At 41.9% G+C, this 13,725-nt stretch overlaps 1 protein-coding gene across 1 annotated transcript in view; it reads right to left on the bottom strand.

Moving 5' to 3' along the window:
* The window catches only part of LOC137535385 (zinc finger protein 721-like), a 378,642-nt gene extending 369,780 nt beyond the window's left edge, over positions 1-8,862 (bottom strand). The window contains exons 1-2 of the mRNA XM_068257215.1: positions 8,808-8,862; positions 1,394-1,518 (exon numbers count right to left, since the gene is read on the bottom strand). The gene's annotated coding sequence lies outside the window, so the exon portion shown is untranslated. The remainder of the gene's footprint in view (positions 1-1,393; positions 1,519-8,807) is intronic.
* Positions 8,863-13,725: the final 4,863 nt, after the last annotated feature.

The raw sequence follows: 13,725 nt of genomic DNA, 5'->3' as shown, positions 1-13,725 counted from the left end.
GGCACTATACTAGCTATAATGGGGCACTATACTAGCTATACTGGGGGCACTATACTAGCTATACTGGGGGCACTATACTAGCTATACTGGGGGCACTATACTAGCTATACTGGGGGCACTATACTAGCTATAATGGGGCACTATACTAGCTATAATGGGGCACTATACTGAGCACTATACTAGCTAAACTGGGGCACTTCACTAGCTATACTGAGCACTATACTAGCTATACTGAGCACCATACTAGCTATACTGAGCACTATACTAGCTATACTGGGGCATTTTACTAGCTATACTGAGCACTACCTACCTATACTGAGCACTATACTAGCTAAACTGGGGCACTTCACTAGCTATAATGAGCACTATACTAGCTATAATGAGCACTATACTAGCTATACTGAGCACTATACTAGCTATACTGAGCACTATACTAGCTATACTGGGGCATTTTACTTGCTATACTGAGCACTGCCTACCTATACTGGGCACTATACTAGCTATACTGGGACATACTGGGGGGATCACGCGGCCAGCGTTTCCTACCCCCGGCTTACATGAGGGTCAATCATTTTTTCCTGTTTTTTGGGGTAAAAGTGGGGGGGTCGGCTTACATGCGGGTCGGCTTGCTTGCGAGTATATACGGTACATACTGGTGGATAACGGCATTGCTGGGGGGACATGGCTATACTGGGAAAGATATGGCATTACTGGGGTGGGGGACATTACATACTAGAGGATAATGGTAATGTTAGTGTGACACAGGGGAACATGGCTATACAGTGGGAGAAATGGCATTACTGGGGTGGGGAGACATTACATACTGGAGGATAATGGCAATGCTGGGGGACACAGGGGGGACATGGCTATACTGGGAAAGAAATGGCATTACTGGGGTGGGGGGACATTACATACTGGAGGATAATGGCAATACTGGGGGACACAGGGGGACATGGCTACACTGGGAAAGAAATGGAATTACTGGGGTGGGGGACATTACATACTGGAGGATAATGGCAATGCTGGGGGACAGCGGGGGGACATTGCTACACTGGGAAAGAAATGGCATTACTGGAGTGGGGGGACATTACATACTGGAAGATAATGGCAATGCTGGGGGACACAGGGGGGACATGGCTACACTGGGAAAGAAATGGCAATTTTGGGGTGTGGGGACATTACATACTGGAGGATAATGGCAATTCTGGGGGACACAGGGGGGACATGGCTACACTGGGAAAGAAATGGCAATTTTGGGGTGTGGGGACATTACATACTGGAGGGTAATGGCAATGCTGGGGGAAACAGGGGGGACATGGCTATACTGGGAAATAAGTGACAGTAAGACTAAAAAGCACTAAAAACAGTTTCAAATGGGAAGTAGTGGACTTACCTCTCCACTGAAGACTTGAATTGTCTAATTCAGGCAGATTTTATTGTATACTTGTAACGCCACAAAACAGTGCAACACGTTTTGTAGGTATTTTACCCGCTTCTTCAGGCAATTAACAGGAGCAACTAAGAGAGATAAAACAATAAGCTAAGAGTTCAATTCAATAATAAAGTGCAATGATATCTAATAGATAGATAGTCGATCTTTTGAATAGTAATGCATTGGGGTTTGTTCAAACACTCCTTATTATTAAAATAATTGTGTCACATGACCAGTGATGTATCTTGTCAGGTATTAACTAATTACACCCCATAAAAACATTTATAATAATACAATCGCGAAGGCATAACAAAGAAGTAGGAAATAAATAGCATACTCATATACCAATAAATCCCTGTATACAATAATCATAATATAATGTAGTAGATTTATAAGTAAAAACGTGTGTGTGTGTGTGTGTGCGTGTATATGTATATATATATATATATATATATATATATATATATATACACACTGTATATACTCACACATGGATACATACAGTACATACAGTGGAATTACTTTATAGTAAATTTCAAGGGCCCAAAAAATAAAAGTAATTTACTATATCATAATTGGTTACATATTGTATATTTATACAGACACATTTTCTTAGTTCTGAGGACTGAGTTTTCTATATCCAGAGGTTTACTATATCAGAGTTTACTATAACAAGATTCTACTGTATATACTGTACATACCACACAAATGACATGGTGCTAGGCTAATATACACACATCTACACATACACTACACATATACAGTACATATCACACAAATGACATGGTGCTAGGCACATCTACACATATACATACCACACAAATGACATGGTGCTAGGCTAGTATACACACATCTACACATACACTACACATATACATATCACACAAATGACACGGTGTTAGGCTAGGATACACACATCTACACATACACTACACATATACATATCACACAAATGACATGGTGCTAGGCTAGTATACATACACCTACATACACTACACATATACATATCACACAAATGACATGGTGCTAGGCTAATATATACACATCTACACATACACTACACATATACATACCACACAAATGACATGGTGCTAGGCTAGTATACACATACCTACATACACTACACATATACATATCACACAAATGACACGGTGTTAGGCTAGGATACACACATGTACACATACACTACACATATACATATCACACAAATGACATAGTGCTAGGCTAGTATACACACGTCTATACATACACTACACATATACATACCAAACAAATGACATGGTGCTAGGCTAATATATACACATCTACACATACACTACACATATACATACCACACAAATGACATGGTGCTAGGCTAGTATACACACATCTACTCATACACTACACATATACATATCACACAAATGACATAGTGCTAGGCTAGTATACACACGTCTATACATACACTACACATATACATACCAAACAAATGACATGGTTCTAGGCTAGTATACACACACCTACATGCACTACACATATACATACCAAACAAATGACATGGTGCTAGGCTAGTATACACACACCTACATGCACTACACATATACATATCGCACAAATGACATGGTGCTAGGCAGTTATATACACATACACATACACTACACATATACATATCACACAAATGACATGGTGCTAGGCTAGGATACACACATCTAGACATACACTGCACATATACCACTACACATATACATATCACACAAATGACATGGTGCTAGGCTAGTATACACACATCTGCACATACACTACACATATACATACCACACAAATGACATGGTGCTAGGCTAGGATACACACATCTACACATACACTACACATATACATATCACACAAATAACACGGTGCTAGGCTAGTATACACACATCCAGGGGCGTTTCTAGGGTCCTTGGAGATCGGGGGCACCTGTGGGCACCGGGCGGGGAGTTGGCAAAAAATGGGCGTGGCCATGTGGTGAGTGGGCGTGGCCATGGGTGGGGCTAAATGTACATGAACTTAGCAGCGGTGTAAGCTGCAGATAACGGGCCTGCCCATCGAAATATTGGATGGAGCCCCCTGTCCTTTATTTGGATAATTTACAATCAGTATAGGCATAGATCAAAGATGTATACGCACATACAATTTTGATTGGTCAATTACTGACCCCCAATTTTACCACCCCCGTGCAGTAAGTGGGCCAACAGACAATGAATTTTATGAACAGAGCTAAAATTGGCTAATCAAAATTGTATGTGTGTACCAGGCTTTACAGCTAATACTGTACATACTGAAAGTAGCAGGGATCAGCATACAATATAGCTGGTTTACAATCAGTAAAGGCACAGAGTAACACCTTACACTGTACACACTGGAGGTAAATCAGCACATAGTGCAGCAACTAGAGAACAGCGTATACTGTACATACTGTAGGCAGCAGAATTCAGCACACTGCAGCTAGCGTGCCAAAAATATGAGGATCACGTTGTGCGGCGTGCTTATCGTGCCGCACCGAAAAATGGGTGGGCCATGGACCAGAATATAGGTGTGGTAACGGCCGGGTGGAAACAAATTTACATGAACCTAGCAATGGTGGGACATTAGATTACGACAGTGGTGGCGAACCTTTTGGAGGCAGAGTGCCCAAACTGCAACCCAAAAGTCACTTATCTATCGCAAAGTGGCAACCACAATTTAAACTAAATACTGTACAAACGTTTTAACTCATACATGAACATTATGGAAAATCCAAGTTGAAAATAAACTGTGAAGATAAACAATTCCATCCATCCTACTCCTGAAAAATGTATTCAATTTTTTAGAACCTCCCAGTTTTATTTTCTGTTTTAAAAAGCTAAAAAAGTAGGTTTAATGCTATTGTCTCATATGATAAGGATTTAGCTTTTCCCATAGTCTCGCAGTTAGCAATCATGTGACCCCCAACAAGACAAATTCAGCAATCATGAGGCCCCCAACAAATCATGAGGCCCCCAACAAGAAATTCAGCAATCATGAGGCCCCCAACAAATCATGAGGCCCCCAAGACAAATTCAGCAATCATGAGGCCCCCAACAAATCATGAGGCCCCCAACAAGACAAATTCAGCAATCATGAGGCCTCCAACAAATCATGAGGCCCCCAACAAAAAATTCAGCAATCATGAGGCCCCCAACAAATCATGAGGCCCCCAAGACAAATTCAGCAATCTTGAGGCCCCCAACAAGTCATAAGGCTCCCAACAAGACAAATTCAGCAGTCATGAGGCACATAAATAGACAGCATTTCACATAAATAGGCAGAATCCCCCCTTAATATGGTAGACCCCACATTAGGTAGTGAGTGACAGGGACCCCCAGGTTAGCTAGTGAGTGACAGGGACCCCGATAGTGAGTGCCAGGGAGCCCCTTTAGGCAGTGAGTGAGTGCCAGGGAGCCCCTTTAGGCAGTGAGTGAGTGCCAGTGAGCCCCTTTAGGCAGTGAGTGAGTGCCAGGGAGCCCCTTTAGGCAGTGAGTGAGTGCCAGGGAGCCCCTTTAGGCAGTGAGTGAGTGCCAGGGAGCCCCTTCAGGCAGTGAGTGAGTGCCAGGGAGCCCCTTCAGGCAGTGAGTGAGTGCCAGGGAGCCCCTTCAGGCAGTGAGTGAGTGCCAGGGAGCCCCTTCAGGCAGTGAGTGAGTGCCAGGGAGCCCCTTCAGGCAGTGAGTGAGTGCCAGGGAGCCCCTTCAGGCAGTGAGTGAGTGCCAGGGAGCCCCTTTAGGGAGTGAGTGCCAGGGGGAGCCCCTTTAGGGAGTGAGTGAGTGCCAGAAAGCCCCTTTAGGGAGTTAGTGAGTGCCAGGGGGAGCCCCTTTAGGGAGTGAGTGAGTGCCAGGGAGCCCCTTTAGGGAGTGAGTGAGTGCCAGGGAGCCCCTTTAGGGAGTGAGTGAGTGCCAGGGAGCCCCTTTAGGGAGTGAGTGAGTGCCAGGGGGAGCCAATTTAGGGAGTGAGTGAGTGCCAGGGAGCCCCTTTAGGGAGTGAGTGAGTGAGTGCCAGGGAGCCCCTTTAGGGAGTGAGTGAGTGAGTGCCAGGGAGCCCCTTTAGGGAGTGAGTGAGTGCCAGGGAGCCCCTTTAGGGAGTGAGTGAGTGCCAGGGAGCCCCTTTAGGGAGTGAGTGCCAGGGAGCCCCTTTAGGGAGTGAGTGAGTGCCAGGGGGAGCCCCTTTAGGGAGTGAGTGAGTGCCAGGGAGCCCCTTTAGGGAGTGAGTGAGTGCCAGGGGGAGCCCCTTTAGGGAGTGAGTGAGTGCCAGGGAGGCCCCCCCGCCGCCGCTGCTCCCCCCCCCACCCCCCTTACCTTGTAGCAGACCTCAGGATCAGCGGCTACCCGACCAATAAGAGCAGGCGCTGGACGCACCCGCTCGATATGCGGAAGTGATGTCACTTCCGCATATCAGTGCGGGCGCTGGGTCCTAGCGCCCACACGATTGGTCGCCGGCTCGCCGCCTGATCCTGAGGTCTGAGTGACGCGGCGGCGGCTGGAGGGAGCCGCTGCCAGAGGGGGCCGGGCGGATATCCGTGGCACCCCAGGATAGATTGGGGGCACGTGCCCCCCCAAACCAGGGCTAGCGACGCCCCTGCACACATCTACACATACACTACACATATACATATCACACAAATGACACAGTGCTAGGCTAGGATACACACACCTACATGCACTACACATGTACATATCACACAAATAACACGGTGCTAGGCTAGTATACACACATCTGCACATACACTACACATATACATACCACACAAATGACACGGTGCTAGGCTAGTATACACACATCTACACATACACTACACATATACATACCACACAAATGAAACGGTGCTAGGCTAGTATACACACATCTACACATACACTACACATATACATATCACACAAATGACATGGTACTAGGCTAGTATACACACATCTACACATACACTACACATATACATATCACACAAATGACATGGTGCTAGGCTAGTATACACACATCTACACATACACTACACATATACCACTACACATATACATATCACACAAATGACATGGTGCTAGACTAATATACACACATCTACACATACACTACACATATACATATCACACAAATGACATGATGCTAGGCTAGTATACACACATCTACACATACACTACACATATATATACCACACAAATGACATGGTGCTTGGCTAGTATACACACATCTACACATACACTACACATATACATACCACACAAATGACATGGTGCTAGGCAAGGATACACACATCTACACATACACTACACATATACATATCACACAAATTACATGGGGCTAGGCTAGTATTCACACACCTACACATACACTACACATATACTTATCACACAAATGACATGGTGCTAGACTAGTAAACACACATCTACACATACACTACCCATATACATATCACACAAATGGCATGGTGCTAGGCTAGTATACACACATCTACACATATACATATCACACAAATGACATGGTGCTAGGCTAGTATACACACATCTACATACACTACACATATACATATCACACAAATGACATGGTGCTGGGCTAGTATACACACATCTACATACACTACACATATACATACCACACAAATAACATGGTGCTAGGCTAGGATAAATTGCCCAAAGAAAAAAAGACACTTTGAGTTCACCATAAGAAAAGCATAATATAAAAGTTATTTGTCTTGTCCTGTTAGCAGCGAGGCTATAAATAGGCCTAGTTACCGGACCACGAGCTCTTAGCAGGCAGGATGCCTCTGTGCTGCTGGCGCGGAATGCAGAAGTAGCTACAGAGGAAGCACCTGTCCAGTGTGAGTGGAGGGGTGAGGGGCATGCACAGAGCTGGGACAAGGTCCTCCAGCACCCAAGGCTGAGACACCAAAGTGCGCCCCTCCATCCCTGCCACCCCAGCATTCACACACTGATTGCTATTAGACTAAGAGGTGCCACAGGGCCCACAACCTCCCCAACACCTTAATATCTAGTTATCTGGCTTGCAGTCACTGCCATGTATCCCCTTTTCTTATTTCTTTCTGCTTCAAACACAATTAGGAATGACAGCTGAATGAATTCTGCGCCCTCTCCTACACTGCGCCCTGAGGTTGGAGCCTCTCCAGCCTAAGCCTCGGCCCGGCCCTGGGCATGCATGTGATGTCATTGTTCTGTGTGCACATGGGCAGTACGAGAGGAGAAGCTGATGCTGCCATCTTAGGTAAGGGAACTGGATGGTGAATGGGAAAGGAAAGGAGACCATGCAGTCGACTATCAGACTATGCAGACTATAAAAACATAGGAATAAAAAAAATAGAGATATATCAGTTTTAAGAGGAGTTACTAGAACCAGTTTAACCTCCCTGGCAATGCTGGGGGACACAGGGAAGATACGGCTATACTGGGGGAGAAATGGCATTACTGGGGTGTGGACATTACATACTGGAGGATAATGGTAATGCTGGGCCGTTACCCAAGTGAACAGTGAAAGGGATTATAGATCCCTTTCACCGATCGCATCCCCCCGGCGAAAAGCCGACAGCGTCTCTCCAGACGCTGCAGCTTTTCTGCGTGCCAAAAAGTTCAGTCTTCTTTCTTCTTCCTGGGAGCGAGCTCGATCGCTCCCAGGACTATTTGACTGTGGCCATCTTGTGGCCAAATAGTAAAACTACACCCACATACATTTCACATTAGACATATACACTTTTTACATTCAAAATAAACTGTTTACCTCCCACACCAAAAATTACCCACATACAATTTTTAATTAAAAAAAATTTTTTTTTACAGTAACAAAAAAACAAACAAACACATAAATAGTTACCTAAGGGTCTGAACTTTATAAATACGCATGTCAAAGGAGTATATTAATATATTTTTTTTAAATTATGGGCTTGTAAATAGTGATGGACGCAAATTGAAAAATTGCACCTTTACTTCCAAATAAAATATCGGCGACATACATTGTGATAGGGACATAATTTAAATGGTGTAATAAGCAGGATAAATTGGCAAATAAAGTACATGGGTTTTAATTATGGTAGCATGTATGAATTTTAAACTATAATGGCCAAAAGCTGAGAAATAATTATTTTTTTCCATTTCTTTCTTATTCCTCCTGTTAAAATGCATTTACAGTAAAGTGGCTCTTAGCAAAATGTATCACCCACAGAAAGCCTAATTGGTGGCGGAAAAAACAAGATATAGATCAATTCATTGTGATGAGTAGTGATAAAATTATTGGCAAATGAATGGGAGGTGAAAGTTGCTCAGATGCAAAAAAATTTCAACCCTGTGGGCTTAAGTGGCTAATATCACTAAAAACTGTTTAATGTGGGAAGTAGTGCTGGACTTACCTCTCCACTGAAGACTTGAATTGTCTAATTCAGGCAGATTTTATTGTATACTTGTAACTCCACAAAACAGTGCAACACGTTTTGTAGGTATTTTACCAGCTTCTTCAGGCAATTAACAGGAGCAACTAAGAGAGATAAGACAATAAGCTAAAAGTTCAATTAAAAAAAGTGCAATGATATCTAATAGATAGAAAGTCAATCTTTCGAATAATAATGCATTGGTGTTTGTTTAAATACTCCTTATTATTAAAATAATTGTGTCACATGACCAGTGATGTATCTTGTCAGGTATTAACTAATTACGCCCCATAAAAGCATATATATTAATACAATAGTAAAGGCATAACAAAGAAATAGGAAATAAATTGCACACTCATAAACAAATAAATGCCTGTATACAATAATCATAATATAATGTAGTAGATCTATAAGTAAAACATGTGTATACATCAACTGTGTATATATATATATATATATATATATATATATATATATATATATATATATATATATATATATATATATATATATATATATATATATATATATATATATATATATATATATATATATATATATATATATATATACACACACACACAAAATATATATTTTGACACATATATATATATATATATATCCACTTGGATACATACATACAGTACATACAGTGGAATTACTTTATAGTAAACTCCAGGGAACCAAAAAAAAAAGTAATTTACTATATCATAATTGGTTATATATTGTATATTTATACAGACACATTTGCTGGGTTCTGAGGACTGAGTTTGATATATCCAGAGGTTTACTATATCAGAGTTTACTATAAGAAGATTCTACTGTATATACTGTACATATTACACAAATAACATGGTGCTAGGCTAGTATACACACATCTACACATACACACAAATGACATGGTGCTAGACTAATATACACACATCTACACATACACTACACATATACAGTACATATCACACAAATGACATGGTGCTAGGCTAGTATACACACATCTACACATACACTACACATATACATATCACACAAATGACATGGTGCTTGGCTAGTATACACACATCTACACATACACTACACATATACATATCACACAAATGGCATGGTGCTAGGCTAGTATACACACATCTACACATATACTACACATATACATATCACACAAATGGCACAATGCTAGGCTAGTATACACACCTCTACACATACACTTCACATATACATATCACACAAATGACACGGTGCTAGGCTAGTATACACACATCTACACATACACTACACATATACATATCACACAAATGCCATGGTGCTAGGCTAGTATACACACATCTACACATACACTACACATATACATATCACACAAATGGCACAATGCTAGGCTAGTATACACACCTCTACACATACACTACACATATACATATCACACAAATGGCACAATGCTAGGCTAGTATACACTCCTCTACGCATACATTTCACATATACATATCACACAAATGACACGGTGCTAGGCTAGTATACACACATCTACACATACACTACACATATACATATCACACAAATGACACGGTGTTTGGCTAGTATACACAAATCTACACATACACTACACATATACATATCACACAAATGACATGATGCTTGGCTAGTATACACACATCTACACATACACTACACATATACATATCACACAAATGGCACGGTGCTAGGCTAGTATACACACATCTACACATACACTACACATATACATATTACACAAATGACATGGTGCTAGGCAAGTATACACACACCTACACATACACTACACATATACATATCACACAAATGGCACGGTGCTAGGCTAGGATACACACATCTACACATACACTACACATATACATATCACACAAATGACATGGTGCTAGGCTAGGATACACACATCTACACATACACTACACATATACATATCACACAAATGACATGGTGCTAGGCTAGTATACACACATCTACATATACACTACACATATACATATCACACAAATGACATGGTGCTAGGTTAGGATACACACACCTACACATATACATATTACACAAATGACATGGTGCTAGGCTAGTATACACACACCTACACATACACTATTCATATACATATCACACAAATGACATGGTGCTAGGCTAGGATACACACATCTACACATACACTACACATATACATATCACACAAGTGACATGGTGCTAGGCTAGTATACACACACCTACACATACACTATTCATATACATATCACACAAATGACATGGTGCTAGGCTAGTATACACACATCTACACATACACTACACATATACATATACATATCACACAAATGACCTGGTGCTAGGCTAGGATACACACATCTACACATACACTACACATATACATATCACACAAGTGACATGGTGCTAGGCTAGTATACACACATCTACACATACACTACACATATACATATCACACAAATGGCACGGTGCTAGGCTAGTATACACACATCTACACATACACTACACATATACATATTACACAAATGACATGGTGCTAGGCAAGTATACACACACCTACACATACACTACACATATACATATCACACAAATGGCACGGTGCTAGGCTAGGATACACACATCTACACATACACTACACATATACATATCACACAAATGACATGGTGCTAGGCTAGGATACACACATCTACACATACACTACACATATACATATCACACAAATGACATGGTGCTAGGCTAGTATACACACATCTACATATACACTACACATATACATATCACACAAATGACATGGTGCTAGGTTAGGATACACACACCTACACATATACATATTACACAAATGACATGGTGCTAGGCTAGTATACACACACCTACACATACACTATTCATATACATATCACAGAAATGACATGGTGCTAGGCTAGTATACACACATCTACACATACACTACACATATACATATACATATCACACAAATGACCTGGTGCTAGGCTAGGATACTCACATCTACACATACACTACACATATACATATCACACAAGTGACATGGTGCTAGGCTAGTATACACACATCTACACATATACATATCACACAAATGACATGGTGCTAGGCTATTATATACACACACATCTACACATACACTACACATATACATATCACACAAATGACATGGTGCTAGGCTAGGATACACACATCTACACATACACTACACATATACATATCACACAAATTACATGGTGCTAGGCTAGTGTACACACATCTGCACATATACATATCACACAAATGACATTGTGCTAGGCTAGTATACACACACCTACACATACACTACACATATACATACCACACAAATGACATGGTGCTAGGCTAGTGTACACACACCTACACATACACTACACATATACATATCACACAAATAACATGGTGCTAGGCTAGTATACACACATCTACACATACACTACACATATACATATACATATCACACAAATGACCTGGTGCTAGGCTAGTATACACACATCTACACATACACTACACATATACATACCACACAAATGACCTGGTGCTAGGCTAGGATACACACATCTACACATACACTACATATATACATATCACACAAATGACATTGTGCTAGGCTAGGATAATTTGCCCAAAGAAAAAAAGACACTTTGAGTTCACCATAAGAAAAGCGCAATATAAAAGTTATTTGTCCTGTCCTGTTAGCAGTGAGGCTGTGTAAGGAGGAGCTATAAATAGGCCTAGTTACCGGACCACGAGCTCTTAGCAGGCAGGATGCCTCTGTGCTGCTGGTGCGCGGAATGCAGAAGTAACTACAGAGGAAGCACCTGTCCAGTGTGAGTGGAGGGGGGAGTGGCATGCATGTGATGTCCCTGTTCTGTGTGCACATGGGCAGTACGATAGGAGAAGCTGAGGCGGCCATCTTAGGTGAGGGAACTGGATGGTGAATGGGAAAGGAAAGGAGACTATGCAGTCAGGCCCGGATTTACATCACAGGAGCCTATAGGCACAGATGTCCTGGCACCTCAGACTCCGCCCTCCATGAACCTACAAACTCCCAAACTGCAATGCAATTATGCTGGCTGTCCCAGGTGTCACTTTTCCCTTACTACCTTTGCCAATCATAGGTAGCTACAGGTGCCCCTTAGTATTAGGTAGCCAGTGGTAACCTCAGTATTAAATTGCCTCAGACTGAGATCTCATCAGTGGAATGCTAAGAACTGGGTGGGTTATCTCATTTGCACTCCGCTCGGGACTCTGCATAGAGAAAGAGGGCGGGAGGCACTTGAGGAAAGAGTGAGCCGCCTTTTTGTCATCAGGCGCCTGTAGGCAAGTGCCTCCAGTGCCTTATGGTAAATCCGGCCCTGTATGCAGTCGTCTATCAGACTATGCAGACTATGAAAATCTAGGAATAAAAAAAGTAGATATGTCAGTTTTAGGAGCAGTGACTAGAACCAGTCTAAGCTCCCTGGCAATGCAGTTCTGTCTGGATTTATGGGTCTAAAAGTGGTAAACTAAAAATTATTTTTTTTTGAAAATGTTATTTTTATTAAAGAAAACAGCAGAAACAATGCCATCTGGTCATCAGAAGTTTACTAACAAACACGTTGTATCAGAAGTTAACAGCTAATAAAGTGTTGCATAGAAATATAAATTACAATAAATCAAAATCATAATACAGTTGCACATTGGTACCGCTGGATCCATTTATGTAGATTTAACCACTTGCCGACCAGGGGAATTTTCACTGATCGGTGCTGCGTGGGCTCTACAGCCCGCAGCACCGATCAGCAGTGCAGCAGGGCGATCAGACTACCCCCCTTTTTTCCCCACTAGGGGGATGTCCTGCTGGGGGGGTCTGATCGCCGCCGGCCATTAGTGGGTAGCGGGGGGG

Source organism: Hyperolius riggenbachi, chromosome 10 (genome assembly GCF_040937935.1).
Source record: "Hyperolius riggenbachi isolate aHypRig1 chromosome 10, aHypRig1.pri, whole genome shotgun sequence".
NCBI classification, from domain to species: Eukaryota; Metazoa; Chordata; class Amphibia; order Anura; family Hyperoliidae; genus Hyperolius; species Hyperolius riggenbachi.
This window is presented reverse-complemented; position numbering and strand designations above follow the sequence as displayed.